Consider the following 12,084-nt stretch of genomic DNA (forward strand, 5'->3'; position numbering starts at 1 on the left):
CTACAACTCCCATCATGCCTGGGCAGTCTCAGCATGCTGGAAGTTGTAGTTTTGCAACATCTGGAAGGGCACTGTTTGGAGACCACTATACAGTGGTGTCCAAACTGTAGCGCTCCAGATGTCAATTCAAAGCATGCCAAGACTGTCCATGCATGCTAGGAGTTGTAGTTCAGCAACATCTGGCCCTTCAGATGTTGCCAAACTACAACTCCCAGCATGCCTGGGCAGTCTGGGCATGCTTGGAGTTGAAGTCTTGCAACATCTGGAGGGATATAGTTTGGAGACCACTACATAGTGGTCTCCAAATTGTTCTCCTCCAGTTCTTGCATAACTACGACTCCCAACATGCCCTTCGGCTGTCTGTGCATGCTGGGAGTTGTAGTATTGCAACAACTGGAGGCACACTGGTTGGGAAACATTGTATGTATCCTAACTCAGTGTTTCCCAACCCGTGTGCCTCCTGCTGTTGCAAAACTATAACTGCCAGCATGCACTGACAGACCATGCATGCTGGGAGTTGTAGTTTTGCAACAACTGAAGGCACATGGGTTAGGAAACACTGAGTTAGGAAACAGACAGTGGTGCGGAAACACTTCGTTAGTCTGTTACCTAACTCAGTGTTTCCCAATCCCAGCTTCCAGCTGTTGCATACAACTACAACTCCCAGCATGCACGGTCTGTCAGTGCATGCTGGGAGTCGTAGTTTCCCCCCCCCCCCCCCCCCACGTGACTGTACAGTGTACATTCAAACGGGCGGGGGTATACAGCAAGTTTCTTGCTTCAAGTTTGAGATGCGGCACATTTTCCGCTGTAGCGGGAAACTCACTGTAAATTCCCGCCTGGGTGAACATACCCTAAAAACACTACACTACACTAACCCTAAATGAAGAGTAAAACACTACATATACACTACACCCTTACACTGTCTCCGACCCCCCCCCCCCCCCCAATAAAAATAAAAAACGCCTTGTACGGCAATTTTTCAAAAACGGAGCCTCCATCTTCCAGTATTCCCGGACAGCCATTGACTGTCATGTTGGGAGTTTTGCAACAGCTGGGGCACCCTGTTTGGGGAAAACTGACGTACAGCATTTTTGGTGGAGGAGACAAGTGAAACGCTTGCATCCGGGTACACCCTTATGAAAATCCCTAATCCAGGCCTGAAATGCGCATGGCGCTCTCTCACTACAGATCCGTCGTATTTCAAGGAAACAGTTTACGGCCACATATGGAGTATCTCCGTACTCGGAAGAAATTGCACTACCAATTTTCCCCTTATGAAATGGTAAAGTTGGGGTCTACACCAGTATGTTAGCGCAATTTTTTTTTTTTTTACACTAACATGCTGGTGTTGCCCCATACTTTTCATTTTCATAAGAGGTAAAAGGAAATAAAGACCCCCAAAATTTGTAACACAATTTCTCCCCCACAGCCCCCACACACACACATACACAGCCCCCATATACACAACCGCCATATACACATACACAGCCCCCTATACTCATACACAGCCCCATATACACAACCGCCATATACACATACACAACCCCCATATACACATACACAACCCCCCATATACACATCCCCCATATACACATACACAGCCCCCACACACACATGCACAGACCAATATACACATACACAACCCTCATATACACATACACAGCCCCCATATACACACATACACAGCTCCCACACACACACATACACAGCCCCCACACACACATACACAGCCCCCATATTCACATACACAGCCACCACACACATACACAGCCCCCACACACACATACACAGCCCCCATATTCACATACACAGCCCCCACACACATACACAGCCCCATATACACATACACAGCCCCCATATACACATACACAGCCCCCACACACACATACACAGCCCCCATATACACATACACAGCCCACACACACACATACACAGCCCACACACACACACATACACAGCCCACACACACACATACACAGCCCCCATATACACATACACAGCCCCCATATACACATACACAGCCCCCATATACACATACACAGCCCACACACACACATACACAGCCCCCATATTCACATACACAGCCCCCATATACACATACACAGCCCCCATATACACATACACAGCCCCCACTCACACATACACAGCCCCCATATTCACATACACAGCCCCCACACACATACACAGCCCCCACACACACATACACAGCCCCCATATTCACATACACAGCCCCCACACACATACACAGCCCCCACACACACATACACAGCCCCCATATACACATACACAGCCCCCACACACACATACACAGCCCCATATACACATACACAGCCCCCATATACACATACACAGCCCACACACACACATACACAGCCCCCATATTCATATACACAGCCCCCACACAAACATACACAGCCCCCATATACACATACACAGCCCCCTATACTCATACACAGCCCAATATACACATACACAGCCCCCATATACACATACACAGCCCACACACACACATACACAGCCCCCATATTCACATACACAGCCCCCACACAAACACACACAGCCCCCATATACACATACACAGCCTCCATATACACATACACAGCCCCCACTCACACATACACAGCCCCATATACTCATACACAGCCCCCATCTACACATCCCCCCAAACACACACATACACAGCCCCCACACACACATACACAGCCCCCATATACACATACACAGCCCCCACACACACATACACAGCCCACACACACACATACACAGCCCCATATACTCATACATAGCCCCCATATACACATACACAGCCCCCACATACACAGCCCCCATACAAACATACACAGCCCCCACACACACATACACAGCCCCATACACATATACACTGCCCCATACACATATACACTGCCCCATACACATACACTGCCCCCATACACATACACTGCCATACCAGAACAGAACAAAACCCCATACCGCGACTGAATAAAAACGCTATACCAGAACAGAAACATACCACCATACCGTGACTGAATAACACTGCCATACCAAAACAGAACAATATCGCCATACCGTGACTAAATAACAATGCCATACCAAAACACAACAATACTGCCATACCTTGACTAACACTGCAATAACATACCGTGACTGAAGATGCAGTAGATATTTCTGACACATGCACGTTTTATATATATATATATATATATATATATATACATACACACACACACACACACACACATCAGCGTTTCCCAACCAGGGTGCCTCCAGCTGTTGCAAATCTACAACTCCCAGCATGCCCAATTGCAGTTTTACAACAGCTAGAGGCACCCTGAGAAACATTGGTCTATGTGTGTGTCTGTGTGTGTAAATATCAGTGTTTCCCAACCAGTGTGCCTACAGCTGTTGCAAAACTACAACTCCCACCATGCCCAATTGCAGTTTTGCAACTGCTTGGGGCACCCTGAGAAACAATGGTGTGTATATGTGTATATATATATATATATATGAATCACCGTGAAAATTCTAGCACAGGACGACTTCTAGTGCGGTGCAAAGTGTCCCCCAGTATGCCACACTGGATCCCCATAAAACTTCCTCCTCTAGGAAACAGCACCCAACACGAAGTCCAGGTATTATGCAGGCTACAAGGTTTTTATTTGCATCAGAGCATAAAGTGCGATGTTTCGGCTAGCAAGCCTTTTTCAAGCAATGCTTGTAGTCTGCATAATACCTGGACTTCGTGTTGGGTGCTGTTTCCTAGAGGAGGACGTTTTATGTGTGTGTGTGTGTGTATATATATATATATATATATATATATATATATATATATATATATACACATACATCCATACATACATACATACACAGAAAATCTGCAGCACTCCAGGCCCAATAATTAAGATTCTACCATATGTGACTGAACTTGCATCTCCATCTCAAACAGGCAGCGCCACAGAAGATCACAACTTTTTTCCTGCACCTTTCTCATAGTGAGGAGAATACACAATGACATCAGTGACTACAGGTGACGTCTTCTCTATAGTGAGGAGAATACACAATGACATCAGTGACTACAGGTGACGTCTTCTCTATAGTGAGGAGAATACACAATGACATCAGTGACTACAGGTGACGTCTTCTCTATAGTCTTCCCTTATCTAATTCAGATGGTACATACCAGTGGGTCCAGCTAAATCTTCTCTCTGCAGAACTTGACGCCCAGATGGCATTGGTTCATTACTTTGTCAGCGGAGTCTGATCCTCTATATGAAAATGATAATTAATATAATGCTGCCAAACACGGACTTCTCTGAAAATAATACTACCACACACTTTATCCTCTGAATAGAATACAATCGCACACTGTACCCTCAAGATATATAATACTACTACACACTGTGCTCTCTGAATATAATACTACTGAACACTGCGCTCTCTGAATATAATACTATTGAACACTGCGCTCTCTGAAAATAAACCTGCCACACACTGTACTCTCTGAATATAATACTACTGCACACTGTGCTCTCTGAATATAAACCTAGCACACACTGTACTCTCTGAATATAATACTACTGCACACTGTGCTCTCTGAATATAAACCTGGCACACACTGTACTCTCTGAATATAATACTACTGCACACTCTGCTCTCTGAATATGATACTACTGCACACTGCACTCTCTGAATATGATACTACTGCACACTGTGCTCTCTGAATATAAACCTGGCACACACTGCACTCTCTGAATATTAAACTACTGCACACTCTGCTCTCTGAATATGGTACTACTGCACACTGCACTCTCTGAATATGATACTACTGCACACTGCACTCTCTGAATATAATACTACTGCACACTGCGCTCTCTGAAAATAAACCTGGCACACACTGTACTCTCTGAATATAATACTACTGCACACTGCGCTCTCTCAATATAATACTACTGCACACTGTGCTCTCTGAATATAAACCTGGCACACACTGTACTCTCTGAATATAATACTACTGCACACTGCACTCTCTGAATATGATACTACTGCACACTGTGCTCTTTGAATATAAACCTGGCACACACTGTACTCTCTGAATATAATACTACTGCACACTCTGCTCTCTGAATATGATACTACTGCACTCTCTGAATATGATACTACTGCACACTCTGCTCTCTGAATATAAACCTGGCACACACTGCACTCTCTGAATATTAAACTACTGCACACTCTGCTCTCTGAATATGGTACTACTGCACACTGCACTCTCTGAATATGATACTACTGCACACTGCGCTCTCTGAATATAATACTACTGCACACTGTGCTCTCTGAATATAAACCTGGCACACACTGTACTCTCTGAATATAATACTACTGCACACTGCACTCTCTGAATATGATACTACTGCACACTGCGCTCTCTGAATATAAACCTGGCACACACTGTACTCTCTGAATATAATACTACTGCACACTCTGCTCTCTGAATATGATACTACTGCACACTGCGCTCTCTGAATATGATACTACTGCACACTGCACTCTCTGAATATGATACTACTGCACACTGTGCTCTCTGAATATAATACTACTGCACACTGCGCTCTCTGAATATGATACTGCTGCACACTGCGCTCTCTGAATATGATACTACTGCACACTGCGCTCTCTGAATATGATACTACTGCACACTGCACTCTCTGAATATGATACTACTGCACATTGTACCCTCTGAATGGTACTACTGCACAATGTACCTTTGGAATATAATAATACCACACACTATACCCTCTGAGTATAATACTGCCACAGATTGTATCCCCTATATATAACACTACCACACACTGCGCTCTCTGAATATGATACTACTGCACATTGTACCCTCTGAATATGATACTACCACACAATGTACCTTTGGAATATAATAATACCACACACTATACCCTCTGAGTATAATACTGCCACAGATTGTATCCTCTATATATAACACTACCACACACTGCACTCTCTGAATATGATACTATTACATACTGCGCCTCTGAATATAACCTTGTCATACATTAAACCTTATATGATACACCATACCTCACCCTCACATATAGTGATAATGCCTCCTGACCTGTGCAGGGGTAATACGCACAGTGATGTCACAGTACAGCGATGAAACACCCAATAATGTCACAATACAGGGATAATATATACAGTGATGTCACAGTGCAGGGATAATACACACAGTGATGTCACCGTACAGAGATAATACACACAGTGATGTCACAGTACAGCGATGAAACACCCAATAATGTAACAATACAGGGATAATATATACAGTGATGTCACAATACAGGGATAATACAAACAGTGATGTCACAGAACATGGATTATACACACAGTGATGTCACAGTACAGGGATAATACACACGATGATGTCACAGTACAGGGATAATACACACAGCAACATCACAGTACAGGGATAATACACACAGCAATATCACAGTACAGGGATAATACACACAGTGATGTCACCGTACAGAGATAATACACACAGTGATGTCACAGTACAGGGATAATACAAACGATGATGTCACAGTACAGGGATAATACACACAGTGATGTCACATTACAGTGATAATGCACACAGTGATGTCACAGTACAGTGATAATGCGCACAGTGATGTTACAGTACAGTGATAATGCACACAGTGATGTCACAGTACAGTGATAATGCACACAGTGATGTCACAGTACAGGGATAATACACACAGTGATGTCACAGTACAGGGATAATACACACAGTGATGTCACCGTACAGAGATAATACACACATTGAGGTCACAGTACAGGGATAATACACATGATGATGTCACAGTAGAGGGATAATACACACAGTGATGTCACAGTACAGTATAATGCACACAGTGATGTCACAGTACAGTGATAATGCACACAGTGATGTCACAGTGCAAGGATAATACACACAGTGATGTCACCGTACAGAGATAATACACACATTGGGGGAGATTTATCAAAACCTGTGCAAAGGAAAAGTTGACCAGTTGCCCATAGCAACCAATCAAATCGCTTCTTTCATTTTGCAGAGGCCTTGTTAAAAATGAAAGAAGCGATCTGATTGGTTGCTATGGGCAACTGGGCAACTTTTCCTCTGCACAGGTTTTGATAAATCTCCTCCATTGAGGTCACAGTACAGGGATAATACACATGATGATGTCACAGTACAGGGATAATACACACAGTGATGTCATAGTACAGGGAAACTGCACACAGTGATGTCACAGTACAGGGATAATACCCACAGTGATGTCACCATACAGAGATAATACACACAGTGATGTCACAGTACAGGGATAATACACACAGTGATGTCACAGTACAGGGATAATACCCACAGTGATGTCACCATACAGAGATAATACACACAGTGATGTCACAGTACAGGGATAATACACACATTGATGTCATAGTACAGGGAAACTGCACACAGTGATGTCACAGTACAGGGAAACTGCACATAGTGATGTCACAGTACAGGGATAATACACACAGTGATGTCACAGTACAGGTATAATACCCACAGTGATGTCACCATACAGAGATAATACACACAGTGATGTCATAGTAGAGGGATATACACAGTACAGGGTTAGAACTCACAATGGGGTGAGGATTGGCAGGGGTCAGGGCACAGTATTTATAGTGTTACCTATGTAACCTGCCTGTCATGCCATCATCCACTGTTCACCTGCACTCTGGTCCTTCCTCTGACCCCAGCAGGCCTCCGTATGAGTCTATGATCACATGACCAGCAGGGGAGGAGCTGAGCTGGAGGTTGAGATCGCTGTGTGTATGGCAGTGTTTCCCAAGCAGGTGCATACAGATAAAGCAAAACTACAACTCCCAGCATATCCAGACAGCTTTTGGCTATCTGGGCATGCTGGGAGCTGTGGTTTTCAACAGCTGGATGCGCACTGCTTGGGAAACACTGCTATAGGAAGGCAGTGAAGGGGTCCATATGTGTACACATAGGACACAACAGAGCAGGTATATTTCCCCTCCCCTGGATCTCCACTGATGGCAGGAGCGGCTCACAGTTGGGGGCCCGGCTGTATGAGTCATCTGTGACTGTGGGGACTCATAATGATGCGCACAGTCCTGAAGCCGCCGGCCACCGCGGTGCCTGTCACAGGAGGGGGGGGAGGGGTGTTCAGCGGTCGGGATTGCTGCCCCCATGAAAAGTGCCTTATAGGAAAAACCGTCCCTGGCTGCAGCGCAGTGGACCCGTGGGGCTAAAGGGCTAGCTGCTTCGGGCCCCCAGGAATACCCCATACACATACACTGCCCCAGGGGTCAAGTCCTGGAAAAAAAAGGGGGGGGGGGTTGTATGCACAGCCGAGATCGCAGGGGTCCCCAATGGCGGGACCCCTGCGATCAGACATCTTATCCCATATCCTTTGGATAGAGGATAAGATGTCTAGAGGAGGAGTACCCTTTTAAAGGAGTACTCTGGGGCAGTATTCCTGCTCCGTCCTGCCCGGGCTGCAAAAAAAAATGAAAATAAACCATCTCTCACCTTCCTGGGTTCCCGCGGAGCGCCACTACAGCTGATCGGTCCTCCGGTCCATCCTCTTCATACTTCCGGGTGTAACGAAGCGTCACATGGCGCTCAGCCAATCGCCGCCGCGATGTTCTGCCTCGTCCCATAATAGGCTGAGCGCCATGTGACGATTCGTTCACACGGAAGTATGAATAAGATGGACCAGAGGACCCATCAGCTGTAGTGGCGCTCCGCTGGAACCTAGGAAGGTGATAGATGGTTTAATTTCATTTTTTTGCAGCCCGGGCAGGACGGAGCAGGAAAACTCTGCACCAGAGTACTCCTTTAAGTACCAGGGCACCAAGATGTATATTTACATCCAATGGGGGAGATTTATTAAAACCTGTGCAGAGGATAAGTTGACCAGTTGCCCATAGCAACCAATCAGATCGCTTGTTTATTTTTTTAAAAGGCCTCTGAAAATGAAAGCAGCGATCTGATTGGTTGCTATGGGCAACTGCTCCACTTTTCCTCTGCACAGGTCTTTATATATCTCCCCCAATGTTCTTAAGGGGTTATCATTCTGATAATACACTGTAACAAAAACCTCCTTATGTCCCTATCATCATGATAACACACTGTAAGAAACCTCCTCATGTAATCTTCTTAGAATTGGGGTGACACACTGTAACAAGCCTCCTCCTCATGTAATCACCTTACTACTGGGGTGACACACTGTAACAAACCTCCTCCTCATGTAATCTTCTTAGAATTGGGGTGACACACTGTAACAAGCTTCCTCCTCATGTAATCACCTTACTACTGGGGTGACACACTGTAACAAACCTCCTCCTCATGTAATCACCTTACTACTGGGGTGACACACTGTAACAAACCTCCTCCTCATGTAATCACCTTACTACTGGGGTGACACACTGTAACAAACCTCCTCCTCCTGTAATCACTTTACTACTGGGGTGACACACTGTAACAAACCTCCTCCTCCTGTAATCACTTTACTACTGGGGTGACACACTGTAACAAATCTTCCATGTAATTACCTTACTGGGGTGACATGTCTCCTCCAGCTCCGCCCCGCCTCCTCCACAGCATCACACAGGTCCTTCAACCACGATCTTCCCTCTCCACCACAGCTAAGCTCCGCCCCAACATGTGATGCTGACATCATCACAGGTCCTACATCTCCAGCATCTAGCAGTCTGGGCCAGGGGAGGAGACGGAGGGAGGGTAAGAACAGAGAGGATGGTCCTGCAGGACTAATGTAAGGAACAGCATTCCTCCTGTGGAAAATGCAAAGGAACGCTGTTCCTGCAGGACTCGAGCCCTGCACTGCCCCCATACACATACACTGCCCCATACCATACACACTGCCCCCATACACATACACTGCCCCATACCATACACACTGCACCATACACATACTCTGCCCCATACACATACACTGCCCCATACCATACACACTGCCCCCATACACAGCCCCCATACACATACACTGCCCCATACCATACACACTGCCCCATACCATACACACTGCACCATACACATACACTGCCCCATACACATACACTGCCCCATACCATACACACTGCCCCATACCATACACACTGCACCATACACATACACTGCCCCCATACACATACACTGCCCCCATACACATACACTGCCCCCATACACCGCCCCATACACATACACTGCCCCCATATACATACACTGCCCCCATACTCATACACTGCCCCCATACTCATACACTGCCCCATACACATGTACTGCCCCCATATACTCACATGCACTGCCCCCCATACACAGCCCCCATACACATACACTGCCCCATACCATACACTGCCCCATACCATACACACTGCCCCATACACATACACTGCCCCATACACATACACACTGCCCCGTACCATACACTGCCCCATACACATACACTGCCCCATACCATACACTGCCACATACACATACACTGCCCCATACACATACACTGCCCCCATATACATACACTGCCCCCATACACATACACTGCCCCATACCATACACACTGCCCCCATACACAGCCCCATACCATACACTGCTACATACACATACACTGCCCCATACCATACACACTGCCCCATACCATACACACTGCCCCATACCATACACTGACCCATACACATACACTGCACCCATACACATACACTGCCCCATACCATACACTGCCCCAATACACATAAAATGCCCCCCATAAGCATACAATGCCCCCCATACACATACACTGCCCCCATACACATGCACTGCCCCCATACACATACACTGCCCCCATACACATACACTGCCCCATACACATACACTGCCCCCATACACAGACACTTCCCCCATACTCATACACTGCCCCCATACTCATACACTGCCCCATACCATACACACTGCCCCATACACATACACTGCCCCCATACACATACACTGCCCACATACACTGCCCCCATACACATACACTGCCCCATACACATAAACTGACGACATACACTGTCCCATACACATACACTGCCCCCATATCTTACACACAGCCCCATACATATGCACTGCCCCATACACATATACTGCCCCTATATACACACACGTACACAACCCCATGCACACATACACTGCCCCTATAAACACACACGTACACAACCCCATACACACATACACAGTCCCATACCATATAAACTGCCCCATACACATGCACTGCCCCATACACATACACTGCCCCATACACATACACAGCCACCATATACACACATACACAGCCCCCATACACAAAAACAGCCCCATACCATATACACTGCCCCTATATACACACATAGACACAGCCCCCACACACAGTCCACCATACACACAAACACAGCCCCCCCCCACACACACATACAGCCCTGTACCATATACACTGCCCCATACACATACACTGCCCCCATACACTGCCCCATACACATACACTGCCCCCATACACATACACTGCCCCATACCATACACACTGCCCCATACACTTACACATACACCCATACAAATATACTCGCATACACAGCCCCATATACTCACCTACACTGCCCCATACACATGCACTGCTCCCATACACATACACTGCCCCCATATACACACACATACAGAGCCCCCATATACACACATACACAGCCCCATACACATACACTGCCCCCATCTACACATACATACACAGCCCCCATATACACTGCCCCATACACATGTACTGCCCCCATATACTCACATGCACTGCCCCCCATACACTGCCCCTATGTACACGCACATACACAGCCCACATATATACTGCCTCATACACATACACTGCACCATACACATATACTGCCCCTATATACACACATACACAGCCCCATACCATATACATAGCCTCATACACATACACTGCCCCTATATACACACACACAGCCATACACATACACTCAGGACCAGTTTTAGATTTAATGTGGCGCTGGGCAAAATTAAAAGTGGGGCCGCAAAAGCCAAACAAGTTAGAT

The sequence above is a fragment of the Hyla sarda genome, chromosome 11, assembly GCF_029499605.1.
Source record: "Hyla sarda isolate aHylSar1 chromosome 11, aHylSar1.hap1, whole genome shotgun sequence".
Classification (NCBI taxonomy): domain Eukaryota; kingdom Metazoa; phylum Chordata; class Amphibia; order Anura; family Hylidae; genus Hyla; species Hyla sarda.